Raw genomic sequence first — 13,286 nt, forward strand, 5'->3', positions numbered from 1 at the left:
CCTTTCTCTCCCCCTCCAGTGTCTATTTGATAATATAATGTAAGGAAAACCAAGATTCAAAAGACAGCCAAGCATCTTAACATTATTCCCCCCTTTTCCCCATTCCAACCATGTCTCAATCTCTGTATCCCAGAGCCCTGTTGTTCCAAGGTTGTGCATACATCATTATTTACCTCTGTCGCACTTAGCCCATTCAGACCTGCCTAATTGTTCTCCCATCTGCTTGTTCTTCCATTCCCCTCTCCTTTCTTGCATATTGCCCCCCTCCCCAGCACCCAAACTATCCTGTGTCTAATCCCTGCCCCGTGCTCCACCTTCCCTTCCCTCCCCTCACCCACTTCCAACATCGCAGCAATCAATGAAGAATCCTCCCCACACCCCTTTAGTATGGGTTCTTTTTCTTAGTCTTTTACAGTAGTGGTCCTATGCAGTATTTCTTTTTTTGTGACTGACTAATGTCACGCAACATAATGCCCTCAAGGTTCATCCATGTTAACTGGTGGTTTGCAGCTTCCTTGTTATTCTTCAAGGTAGCATAATATTCCATTGCCACAAGGTCATTTTGAACCACAAGATGGGCTGTTCAAACACACTAGCTGCTTCTTGGAAACCCTAAACAGCGAATCAGATTGCTACGAATCAGAACCCACTCAATCGTACTTAACAACAACAACATAAAGTTATATGCACTGTTAAACCTTTCTTATGTAAATATATAATGTAGATATTACATATGCACAAGAGGAAGACTAGCAAGATAGAAGTTGAAATGTTGTTGCTAGGTGCCTTTGAGTCAGCTCCAGTTTATAGCACTTCTGGTTATTCTGTGCACAAAAGAACTGAACACTCTCCAGTCTGGAACCACCTCACAGTGGTTATGTTTGAGCCCATTGTTGCTGTCACTAGGTTAATCCATCTTGTTGGGGGAGTGGGGGGGTCTTCCTCTTTTTCATTGATCCTCCACTTTACCAAGCAGTTTGTTGAACCATTTCAATTTGTAAGCTGTCAATTCCTGGAGCCTTGTTTTTGTGTTTTTGCCAGTGCCTTTTAGTGAAGTTTGGACTTATTTCAAGCCATTGGTTCTTGATTCTATGCTACTTCCTGAAATGGCTGAGCATTGACAAGTTCTTCTTGGTACAGATGTTGGCAGAGACATCTCACAACATCCTGCTCCCTTTACTGTCATTGTTTTTTTTTATATGTGTTTTTATAATATATGCTTGAAGCCTGGTCCCTCTATGTGTAGCTTCTGATAAGGAGAATGCATTCAGACAAACAGGCATCAGGAGAGTTAACCATATACTTCCTTTTGATATGTTTATAAAGCCATTGTAGTGGTTACAAATCGGGCTGCGAATCGCAACATCAGCAGTTCAAAACTACCAGCTATTCTGTGGGAGAAAGATGAGGCTTTCTGCTCCCGTAAAGATTTTCAGCCTTAGAAACCCTGTACAGGGTCGCTATGAGTCAGAACCGGCTCCACAGCACATCACCACCACCACCAGCACCATTACCTTGTGAGTTGATTTGAATACTAGATTGAAAAGGTTGTAGTGCACCTGCATGTTGATAAACACTGCTTAAAAAGTTATAAATATTGCTTGTAAGAAATAGACATCAGATATCAAAGAAAATTAGCCTCTTTGCTGTGGGTGCCCCAGGAGTCAGCTTCCTAATAATAAAGGTTTTTCTTTCTTTGTTTATATGGGGTTTTGTTAATTGGACTCAATCCTCCAGGGCATTGGACCCAAGCTTTGAGGTAACAATGAAAAAAAGCTAAAGGTTATTAAAAAGACAAGAAATAAAGAAAAGACCAAAATAGATGTCAGAAGAGACTCTGAAATTTCCTCTTAAGTATAGAATAGCTAAAGCAATAGGAAGAAATGACGAAGTAAAAGAGCTGAACAGAAAATTTCAAAGGGCAGCTCAAGAAGACAAAATGTTATAATGCTATATGCAAAGTCCTACAATTAGAAAACTTAGAATAATGAAGAACATGGTAAGCATTTCTCAAGCTGAAAGAACTTAAGAAAAAAATTCAAGTCTTGCATTGCAATATTAATTCTATGGGCAAAATATTAAATGATTTTGTTGTTGTTGTTAAGTGCCATTGAGTCAATTCCAACTCGTAGCAACCCTGTATAGGGTTTCCAAGGATTGGCTGCTGAGCTTGAACTGCCGACCTATGGTTCAAGCTAGCTTTGCAATTTAGCACATTATCCTGCAGTGCCACACTAAGATGTTTGTTGTTGTTGTTAAGTACCGTGGAGTCGGCTCCAACTTGTAGCAACCCTGTATAGGGTTTCCAAGGATTGCCTGCTGAGATTGAACTGCTGAGCTTGAACTGCCAACCTTACGGTTCAAGCTAGCTTTGCAATTTAGCACATTATCCTGCAGTGCCACACTACAATGTTTGTTGTTGTTGTTAAGTACCATGGAGTTGGTTCTGACTCATAGTGACCGTGCACAGGGTTTCCGAGGCTGCAAATCTTTACAGGAGCAGAAAGCCTCATCTTTCTCCCACGGGACCACTGGTAGTTTCGAACTGCTGACCTTGAGGTTAGCAGCCTGATTTGTAACTGCTATGCTACCAGAGCTCCTTGATGTAGGAAGCATCAAAAGAGGATGGAAGGAATACACAGAGTTATTTTACCAAAAAGAATTAGTTGATGCATAACCATTTCAAAAGACAGAAATGATTAAGAACTGATGGTATTGAAGGAAGAAATCTAACCTGCCCTGAAGGTATTGGCAAATAATAATAATAATAATAATAATAACAAGGCTCCAGGAATTGGTGGAATATAAATTGAAATGTTTCAACAAATTGATGCAGTACTGGAGGTGCCATCTCATCTATGCCAAGATATTTGGAAGAAAGTTACCTGGACAAACGATTGGAAGAGATCCATATTTGTGTCCATTCCAAAGAAAGGTGACCCAATGGAATGTGGAAACCATGGAATAATACCATTAATATCACATATAAGTAAAATTTTTCTAAAGATAATTTAAAAATGGGTTACAGCAGTACATTGACAGGGAGTTGCCAGAAATTCAAGCAGGATTCAGAAGAGAATGTGGAATTAAGAATATCATTGCTAATGTCAGATGGATCTTGGCTAAAAGCAGTGAATACCAGAAAGATGTTTACTTATGCTTTAATTGACTATGCAAAGGCATTAGACTCTGTGGACCATATAGGTATTCCAGAAAACTTAATTGTACTCATGAAGAACCTGTACATAGACCCAAGAGGCAGTCATTTGAATAGAACAATGGGACACTAAATGGTTCAAAATCAGGAAAGTTGTGTGCCAGGTTTGTATCCTTTCACCACTTTATTCAATTAGCATGCTGAGCAAATAATCTGAGAAAATAGATTCTGTGAAGAAGAATGTGGCATTATGATTAGAGGGAGACTCATTAAAAATCTGCTATAGACAGATGACACAAGTTTACTTGTTGGAAGTAGAAAGGACTTAAAATTTTTACAGATGAAGATCAAACAATACAGACTTCAGTATGGGTTGCACCTTGTTGTAAATAAAATAAAAATCTTACCAACTGGACTAATAACATGCTAAATGAAGGAAAGATTGAGGTTGTCTAAGACTTCATTTTGCTTGGATCCACAATCAACAATAATGAGAGCAGCAGTCAAGAAAAAAAAAAAATCTACTACAAAAAACTTCTTTAAAGTGATTCAGAGCAAAAATGTCACTCTGAGGACTAAGGTGGGCCTGATGCAAACCATGGTATTTTCAATTGTCTCATATACATGTGGAAGTTGGACAATGAATAAGGAAAACCATAGAAGAATCAATTCATTTGAATTATGATGTTGACAAAGAATATTGAAAGTACCATGGACTGTCCAAAGAACAAACAAATCTGTCTTGGAAGAAGTACACTCAGAATGCTCCTTAGAAGCTTTGGACATGTGTCAGGAGGGACCTGTCCTTGGATACGGACATCATGCTTGGTAAATTGGAGAGTCAGCAAAAAAGCGGAAGATCCCAATGAGATGGATTGGTACCATGGCAGGGACAATGGGCTACAACATAATAATAATTGTGAGGATGGTGTCATGTTTCTTTCTGTTGTGCATAGGGTTGCTATGAGTTTTAGCCTACTCTAAATTGCCTAATGACAATAACAACAGAAACACATAAATGGGGTCCTGGTGTGGTGCTGTAGGATAAGTACTGGGACTGCTAACCTCAAGGTCAGAGGTTCAATCCTATGAGCTGCTCTTTGGAAACCCTATACTGGGTTGCTATGACTCCGAATCAGATGGATGGCATTCACAATAACAACAAAACCCATAAATGCTAAAAACCAAACCAAACCAAAATCAGCCTGAATTTGAAATATGAAAAAACAGGAGAAAGTAAAACTGAAACTGAATTGAGGATTTAAAAAATAACAAGTGTTTGAGAAACTGAAGACTATTGAACTTTAGAACATCAACATAGTAAGAGTAGCAATTTTCATTCTTCTGTTTGTCAGCTAAATTTCTCAGTACTGAACAACCCTACTTAGGATCATAAAGAATTAAAGACACAGTTTCAAATCAGAAGAAAAAAAGAAAATCCCATGTCTGCTGTCATCGAATCAACTTTGACTCCTAGTGATCCTGTGGGACAGAGTCGACTTGCCTCATAAAATTTCCAAGGTTGTAATCTATGAACTCCTGGTATGGCACTGGGCTGCTAACCACAAGGTCGCCGGTTCAGACTTACCAACTGCTCCTCGGAAACCTTATACAGGGTTACTGTGAGTCAAAACCGACTCAATAGCACTTAACAACAGCAACAACAACAATCTATGGGAAAGGAGCCCCGGTGGTTTTCATCTGTAGGCTCACCATGAGTAGGGCTTGACTTGATGGTGGCCTAGTCTTAAGGAAGCTGACCCATAGAGCAGCTGGTGGGTTCAAACCACTGACCTGCCAGTTGGCAACCTAGCTCTTAACCACTGGGCCACCAGAGCTAATGCAAAACATAATAGCCCTTGTTAATCACCCATTTCAGGGGCTCCTGGATTTTTTATTTGGTGGATTGGTGAAATTTTAAGAAATTAATATTAATTTTTATCAAAGGAATACATACACATAAAGTCTATTTAATAAGTCATAACAAAGAGCAACAATTGCCTGTCCCACCACTTTTTGTCCTTCCCCCACCCCTTCTTAAATCCTATCCTTCAGGACAACTACTTTGAATCTTTTTAGGATTTCTTCTGGTAATTGCACGTGTAGTATTAATTTAGATGGTATCTGTTGCTTTCTTATTTTAGTAGGATTCCTTCACTCTCTTACATTCCCCAGGCTTGTCCTATCTACATCTTCCCTATGTGGTGGGGATGGTATGCTGTGGAGTCGGATCCAACTCATAGTGACCCTCTAATGGGTTTCTGAGGCTGTTTATCTTTACGGGAGCAGAAAGTCTCATCTTCCTTCCACGGAATGGCTGGTAGTTTTGAACTGATGACCTGGAGGTTAGCAGCCTGACTCATAACCACTGTGCAACCAATGAACAACTCCTTCCCTATGTTGTGATACCAATATTTTGTTAAATTACTATCTAGTGTCTACATTAGCATATTCAGGTAAGTGTTGTTTTTTGCTTTAGATTTCCTTTCCTATACAACTTTATTTGTTAGCAGGGTCTTAATTTTTCATCTATTTAGTTTTCTGTGCCTCTCTCTGCCATTCTTTTCATTTCCTTCCATTTAATTTTCACACAGTAAATAAATCTAGCAGGTGTTTTTGTTCCTTTCCTTTCTTGTCTTGTCATGTTACGTTCTGTGTTTTAAACCTCCTTTCTGAAGTTTTTGTCTGGTTCCAGTCTAGGTGGGTTGCTTTCTTGGCCTGTTGCATAACTGTCATCTTGGACTTTTCTTGGTCTCTTCTATGAGGTGATTGTTTACACCACAGTTCTTCCTCTTTCTAGGTTGATTACCTTATTTGGGTATTGTTGTTGAGTGCTGTTGAGTCAGTTCTGACACATAGCTACTCTGTATGGGGTTTCTGAGGAGCATCTGGTGACTTTGAACTGCCAACCTTGTGGTTCAAACTGACTTTATAGTCCAGCACATTAACTCACAGTGCCACACCAGGATTCCTATTTGGGTGTAACACATCCATAACCCTTTTTGACCTATGGGACATATATGTAGTGCCCACCTACACTTTCCACCTCTGAGGTTTAGTGGGAAACTGCTGTACCACTTTTATTGCATGCTGTCACTTGTGCAAACGTTGACTCGGAAGAAATGGGCCTCATCCCACCAATCCCAGCACCAAAGACTCCTTCGGACATAATGTTTTACTGATTTTATCAAAATCCAAACTATCTAAAATTAAAAAAAAAAAAAATTAATTAAAAATGCCTCCCATTACTAAAAACACATGGTTTCATTAAAAAATTGAAACCAGAAACTAATTTGGTTTTGCAAGGATTAAATAAATTCCAGAGAAAAGGTACCAAGGGCTCACTACACCCACTGTGATCGAGTTGCTTCTGTTTCCTAGTAATCCTGTAGGGCAGAGTAGATTGCCCCATAGGTTTCTAAGACTGTAAATCTTGAAGGAAGCAGATGGCCACCTCTTTCTCCTGAGAAGTGGCTGGTGGATTCAGTCGGCCCACCTTCTGGCTAGCAGTGGAGCACTTTGATCACCGTGTCACCTGGGCTACTTGAGAAAAGCTGCGTGGGAAGTAACACATTTGAAGCCTTTCATGTCTTTTAGAATTTGGAAATCCAATGCTACTGTTGCTCCCAATTATTTTTATGTCATAATTCCTCTCACCCTACCCTCTTTCACCACAAAATGTTTCAGATTTTCTCTTTATCCCTGATGTACAAGGATAGTTCAAATAGTACTGCACCAGGGTTCCAGTGTGGCACTATGGGTTAATGCACTGGACTGTACAGTCAGTTTGAACTGTGAGGTCGGTGGTTCAAGCTCCCCAGCCACTCTTTGGAAACCCTATACAGGGTCTCTAGGCATTGGAACCAACTCGAAGGCACTTAACAACAACAACAACAGCAAAGAGTTCCAGTTCATACTTGCATGGGTTTATTCCAAACAAACAGTATTTGAATATGTTTTTGTGGTCAGTGGATGGCTACAGGCAAGTTCTTTCAGAAATACACTTGTCTTAAGTTTCTTTAGGGTGCTTTCAAAGTAAGCGTCCAGTCAACCTTGGCTTCCTGAGGGGATCTGCTGGGCCAGTTCAATGCAGGGCAGAGAGGTCATCTCAGAAAGTTATGATGGCTGTTTTTTAGGATTCCACAGGAGTAATCTTCACAGGTTTTCTTGAAGGACACAGGATGTTTATGAGGGCTTATTATGAAGATGTCTTAATCAAGTGAAAAATTGCACTAATGAGAAAAAGGCAAGGAAAGTTACACCGAGGCTTTTTCCCCTTCTTTGAGGGTAGCAAGGGCTGGCCTAGGAAAAGTTTTTTGATTTTGTCCCTTCAGATTTCTTTTCCTTCCCCAAACTAAAAGAACATTGATAAGGAACATTCGAGTCCCTCAAGGAAACCCAAAGTGTTGTTTTGATGTGGTGTCAATCAAAGTGCAGAGAATTTCTCAGGGAAGTGTTAGAGAGATGGAAACACTGCCTTCCGAAGTGTCGATACCTAGGTGGAGGACGTGTATAGAGAAACAATAGCTTCACATTTTGATATTTTTGTTTAATAAAGATTTCTATGATTTTATAGCAATACTCTTTGTCTTACCCTCATACTAAATGTTATGGTGATGTGCTTGTGTTTGTGCCTATTTTTATCCATTGTGCAGAGCATTCATCTGGAGAATAAAACATTTCATTTCAGGAAAATTTTTTCACATGGTTTCTTTGATAATTTATACCCTATGGTTTTCTCTTCCCAGGAGACCTATTAGTTACATGTTGCCTCTCCTGGAAAAATAATTTTAATTTCTTTTGTTTTCATTCCTCACTCTTTGATGTAGCTCTGCTTTCTAGGATATTTCCTCAATGTTATATTTCAGCCCTTTGTTATAATTTCTTATTTGGGTTATGAAAGCTTATTAATTTGCAGTAGTTTATTTTTATTTTCTTAGAACTCTTTAGCAAAATTATAATCTCTTTTGGTTTTATATGATAGTTATAGAATAGTTTCTATCTCTGAGGATATTAGGTTAAGTGCTTTGTACACATTATTTCCTTTGATCTTTCCCTTATGAGGATGGTGGTTATCTCCATTTTAAAAGAGAGGAAGTGAAGTCAATGCCAAATAACTAGAAGGGCCACTTTATGATACAGACCTAGCAATTCTTCAAAGGCCAGCAATGCTTTTATCTAGAGGACCGAGCTCACGCATTACATTTTATGCTAACTGTAACTGATCTTGTTGGATGGAAATGACCTTTTAGAATCTACTAAAGCATCCTGCCTATTTCTTTTCTTTAGCAGAGTCTTGTTGTTGTAAGGTGTTCTAGAGTAGCTACCCTACAGATAACAGAATGAAGCCCTACCTGGTGCTGTACTGACCTTACATTGTTCCTATGTGTCAGGCCATCGTGGCAGACACTTACTGTGTCAGTCCATCTTATTGAGAACCTTTCTTCTGTTTTTTGCTGACTCTCTACGTTACCAAGATTGATGTTCTTCTCCAGGGACTGCTTCCTCCTAATAACATGTGCAAAGTGCATGACATGAAGTCTCACCATCCTCATTCTGGTTGTACTTCTTCCAAGATAACTGTATACCAAACATAAAAACTTTTGGTTGATACATAAAGATGATGGCTTTGCAATTCTGAACCTTACATTTTCTGGCCCTTCAGGGAAAGCAACTAGGCCTTATTTATATTTTTATATCCAGTAATAAGCATATCCCAGCCAATCAAATAGCTTCAAGTCAGTACAGACATGTATGTGAATGAGTAAATGAATAATTGAATGAAGTTCTTAAAATAATAATGATCTCAAAGTCTATTCATTTTAGGGCCACTTACCCCTGCACTAAATAGACCACTTTGCTTTATGAGCTTGTATGTCTGTTCTTGGTAATATTTCTCTTCCTCACTAACAGTTCTAATTGGAAGGGAGAGAATAAAGGGAAATGCAGATCATCATTATCAAAGGAGAGGAACAAACTCCTGTTTGATCCAAACCAAAGTCTTGATTCAAAAGGCAAAGCCCAGATGCAGAGGCATCTGGGAAGTACATTCTTGGTCTGTATTCAAGTCATTGGTTAAGGAACTTGGTCTGTGTGAACACCAGGGAAACCCCAGAAACTGAGTTCAGACCCTGTGTGAAAGGAGAGGGCTGAAACCAGTGTAGGAAGTCAGCCCTTGGCCAATTAATTTGGTCAACATTCTGTGTCAGGCTGTAGTCTTAGAATAGAAATGAAATGAGAATCAGGACATAGATAGCCAGACAGAAGGACAGTAAGACTGTTAAACTCTCTAGGATGGATTTAGTCCAGAAGATTTTTCCAGATTCTGCCACAGGAGAGGCTAAGTTCCATTCAGGACATTTGTCTCCTGGCATGTGAGCAGGAGTGGGTTTTCAGATGTTCTCTCAACACAGTGGAGAGATCCACAATATAATCCAGGAATTGAGTAGAGCTGAGCCTCAGGAGACACACCTATTAGGTCTTCACCAGGTCAGTGCAGACCTGGACAGGGCAAACAGCTCTGTGGAAACTTCTGTAGGATTTCCAGAGTAGGAACTCCTATCCCTTCTTTAAACTGCCTGCTTCTTATCAGGGAACTAGTATCTAAGCTTATTAGGATTGTGTGTAAAGGAAGAAAAAAATAGATGTTGAGTAAAAGAACTTGAGTACTTCAGTGAAAGACTTTGATTCTGTTCGGGATTTTTACTTCTTAATTGCCCTAGCAAGTCACTTAATTTGAGGCTTATTTTCTTGTTCTGTAATATGGAGATATTGTTAAAACCAACCTTACCTACTCATGGGGTTGTTATATGTTTATATATCCAGTAATAACACATTAATGAGAAAATACATATTGTTTTATAAATTGTAAAACATATTATTATGATCTATGTCATCCTGACATTGTTTTAGGTATTTAAGGCCTCCCTCCCAACATACATACACACTTTGTACATTACTTCTGAGTTCTAGATGGTTGTATTCTCCAGATAGCTTAATTTTAGATAAATGATATGTTTCTGTGTTTTTATATGAAATGTTGGTTATTTGTGAATATTTAGCACTGGTCTAAAAATGACTAGAATGAAGAAAACTTTTCTATTGTCCTAAGTCTTGGATGAATTAAAAATTTAGGGGGAAGAGTATAACTCACCAAATAAATCCTTGTCTGTACCTGGCCCCACCTAGGTTCATGCTCTTGGCATATCCAATTCTAGAAAGAGAAAAAACTACTTCCTTAAACCTGGAGGACTCATGTACCATAAAATGTTTCCTTGTGGGTGTCCTGAGCAAGCAAGGGTTGGTGAATGTACCTATACCTGGCCTTTAGAACCAAGCCTTTAGCAACAGCATTTATTTGTTTTCCAGTCGCATTTATTTGATTAAGGACTCTGTTTGCTTGTGCTTGTCTCTACCAGCTTATGTAACAATAGGAAATTCTTATGCTATGTTCTAATATCATGTGGTGGTGCTGGTGGTGGTGTGCTGTCGAGATGGTTCTGACTCACAGCAAGTCTAGATAGGGTTTCCGAGCCTGTAACTCTGTACAGGAGCAGAAAACGTCCGTCACCTTTCTCCCATGGAGCGGCTGCTAGATTAGAACTGCTGACCTCTAACCTACTATGTCATAAGGGTTCCTTTGTTGTTGCTGTTGTTACAATTACTTTCCCAAATCAGTTGGTCAAAAAGGACAAATATTAGCAATTATATGTTTGTATTGGAGTCCTGGTGTGGTTTATTGTTGTTGTTAGGTGCCATCAAGTTGGTACTGACTCATAGTGCACCTATGCACAACAGAATGAAACACTACCTGGTCCTGGGTCAACCTCACAATTGTTGCCACATTTGAGCCCAGTGGTACTGTGGGTTAATGCTCTGAACTGCAAAGGTGGTTTGAGTTACAAGGTTGGCATTTCAACCAGCTGCTTCTTGGAAACTCTATTCATGGTTGCTCTGGGTCAGAATTGACTCGACAACGCTTAACAAAAATAACGTGTTTGTGTTATGTTGTTATGTTAAGTGCTGTCAAGTTAGTTTTTTGTTTTTTTTGAGCATAGACAATTTAATTATATAAATAAACACATAGATTTTGAGATTCAAAATGCTAAATCCATAAATCTTGGTTAACAATTCTAAGTATAAAAGGATGAACTGAAAAGGGGAATTAAAAAAATATTAACCTCCTGTAGAATCTTCTGCAAAAAATCCATGAAAATAAAGACTGAAGATGACCCACATAGAGACACAAAAGCACTATTAAGAAAAGTCTACAAATAGCGAGAAAGCAAATCTTGGCATTTGATTGTATAGGAACACCTTTGTTTTTAGTGCTGGCTCACTCATGTCCTTGAAATAAATTGGAAAAGGTGAAAACATGAAAATTCTGGTGCCATCAGTATTGGTATGGTGCTGAAGGATGAGCACTACACCACAAGGTCAGTCTGAACCTCAAAGAGACGGTTCAAACCCACCAGTCACTCATCAGAAACTATACAGGGTTGCTATGAGTCAGAACCAATTCAACAGCACTTAACAACAACAACGTCTGTATTAGAGATTTCTAATAAATCAGATATGTGGAGTACTTTTGTATTAGTTATATTAGTCAGTACTCATCTGGTTGCAAATAACAGAAACCCAAACTTAGCTAGAAATACTGGCCCACAGAACCCAGAAGAAGAGAAAAAGGACATAAGAAACTAAAGCATCTAACACAAAGGCTCAAATGATCAAACTGCACTCACAGGAACTAGAGGTCTACTAAACTATGCAGGTAGCTGTGATGCACAAGTGAAGCAGTTATGCATATAAAATCTACAAGTTATGCATAAGGCTACATTACTTATACAAAAGAAAAGTGTTTTGATTCTGAAACACCTCTCTTTTTAAAAAATGAATTAGTTTATATGAGATTTAACAGAGAATTTGCCCCATAAATCCATAGATTTCTGTTTTGTTTGTGATAAACAATCCTATATAGACATTCAATCTTCCAAAGGCATTACATGAAGGATTCTCTTGCTAGTAAATATGAGTGGTGGGTTTGCCAAAGGCATGTTTATGTTTATAAGGAGCTTTGACCAGATCACCTTCTTCATTTCCTCCCTGGAGGTGCCATTTCCCCAAAGTCCCCAGGAAAGTGAGAGAATGGGTTGCAGTTCTGCTGTTCTTTCTTTCTTGGAACCAAAGCTTCAAAGATTTCTTAAATCAGAGACTCAACATCACCACAGTTATTTTTTTCTGCTTCTCATCCTTTTCTTTTTTCAGTTTCTGCTTGACTTCATTTTGCAGATAGGTTCTTTCTTTGCAGCTTGGGTGTGGCCAACAATGAATTTGGTTTTAGCAATCCCAGCAGTAACCATTATTTTTTGTTTCTTGCCTTGCTTCCCTCCCAGAATCCTAGGGAAAACCTTGATGGTTCCAGTTTGGGTCATGGGCCATCATTGCTGCTCAGAGAATTCAGGTCCTTTTTCTGTAGACTTTCTCAGAGGAGGCACCATTTCTGTTAAGAAGACTAGAAGCATGGGTAAGACTCAGTAGATGAACAAATGAGATTTTTAGTCCATGGGCCTAGAGTACGAAGCTTCTCTGTCTCTCCATGCCACCATCTCTGTCTCTATCAAGCTGTTGCTGTTTTTCCAGGCAGTGATCCCATGCTCCACTCATGCTCTTTCTTAATGATGCTCCTGGGAACGTCTGTTCCTTCCTTGCCTTGACCCCTGTGCAACTCAAAATGCCAAACTGATTGCTTTTTTTCTCTGCTTTCTTTCTATCAAGTTAGTTTTAACTTAGAGCGACCCTGTATAGGGTTTTTGAGGCTGTAAATCTTTAGGGGATAGAAAGCCTATTCTCTCTCCTTTAGAGTGACTGATAGATTCAAGCAATTTACTTTGCAGTTAGCAGCCCACCTCATAATCCACTAAAGTACTGATATTGTTGTTAGGTACCATTGAATCGGTAACGACTCATAGCAACCTTATGCACAGCAGAATGAAACACTGCCCGATCCTGGGCCAACCTCACTGTTATTGCCACACTGGAGTCCATCGATGCTGCTACTTGGCCAATCAATCTCGTTGGGGGTCTTCTTCTTTTTCTCCGACCCTCCACGTTACCAAACATGATATCC

This window comes from Chrysochloris asiatica, unplaced genomic scaffold (genome assembly GCF_000296735.1).
Source record: "Chrysochloris asiatica unplaced genomic scaffold, ChrAsi1.0 scaffold00003, whole genome shotgun sequence".
NCBI classification, from domain to species: Eukaryota; Metazoa; Chordata; class Mammalia; order Afrosoricida; family Chrysochloridae; genus Chrysochloris; species Chrysochloris asiatica.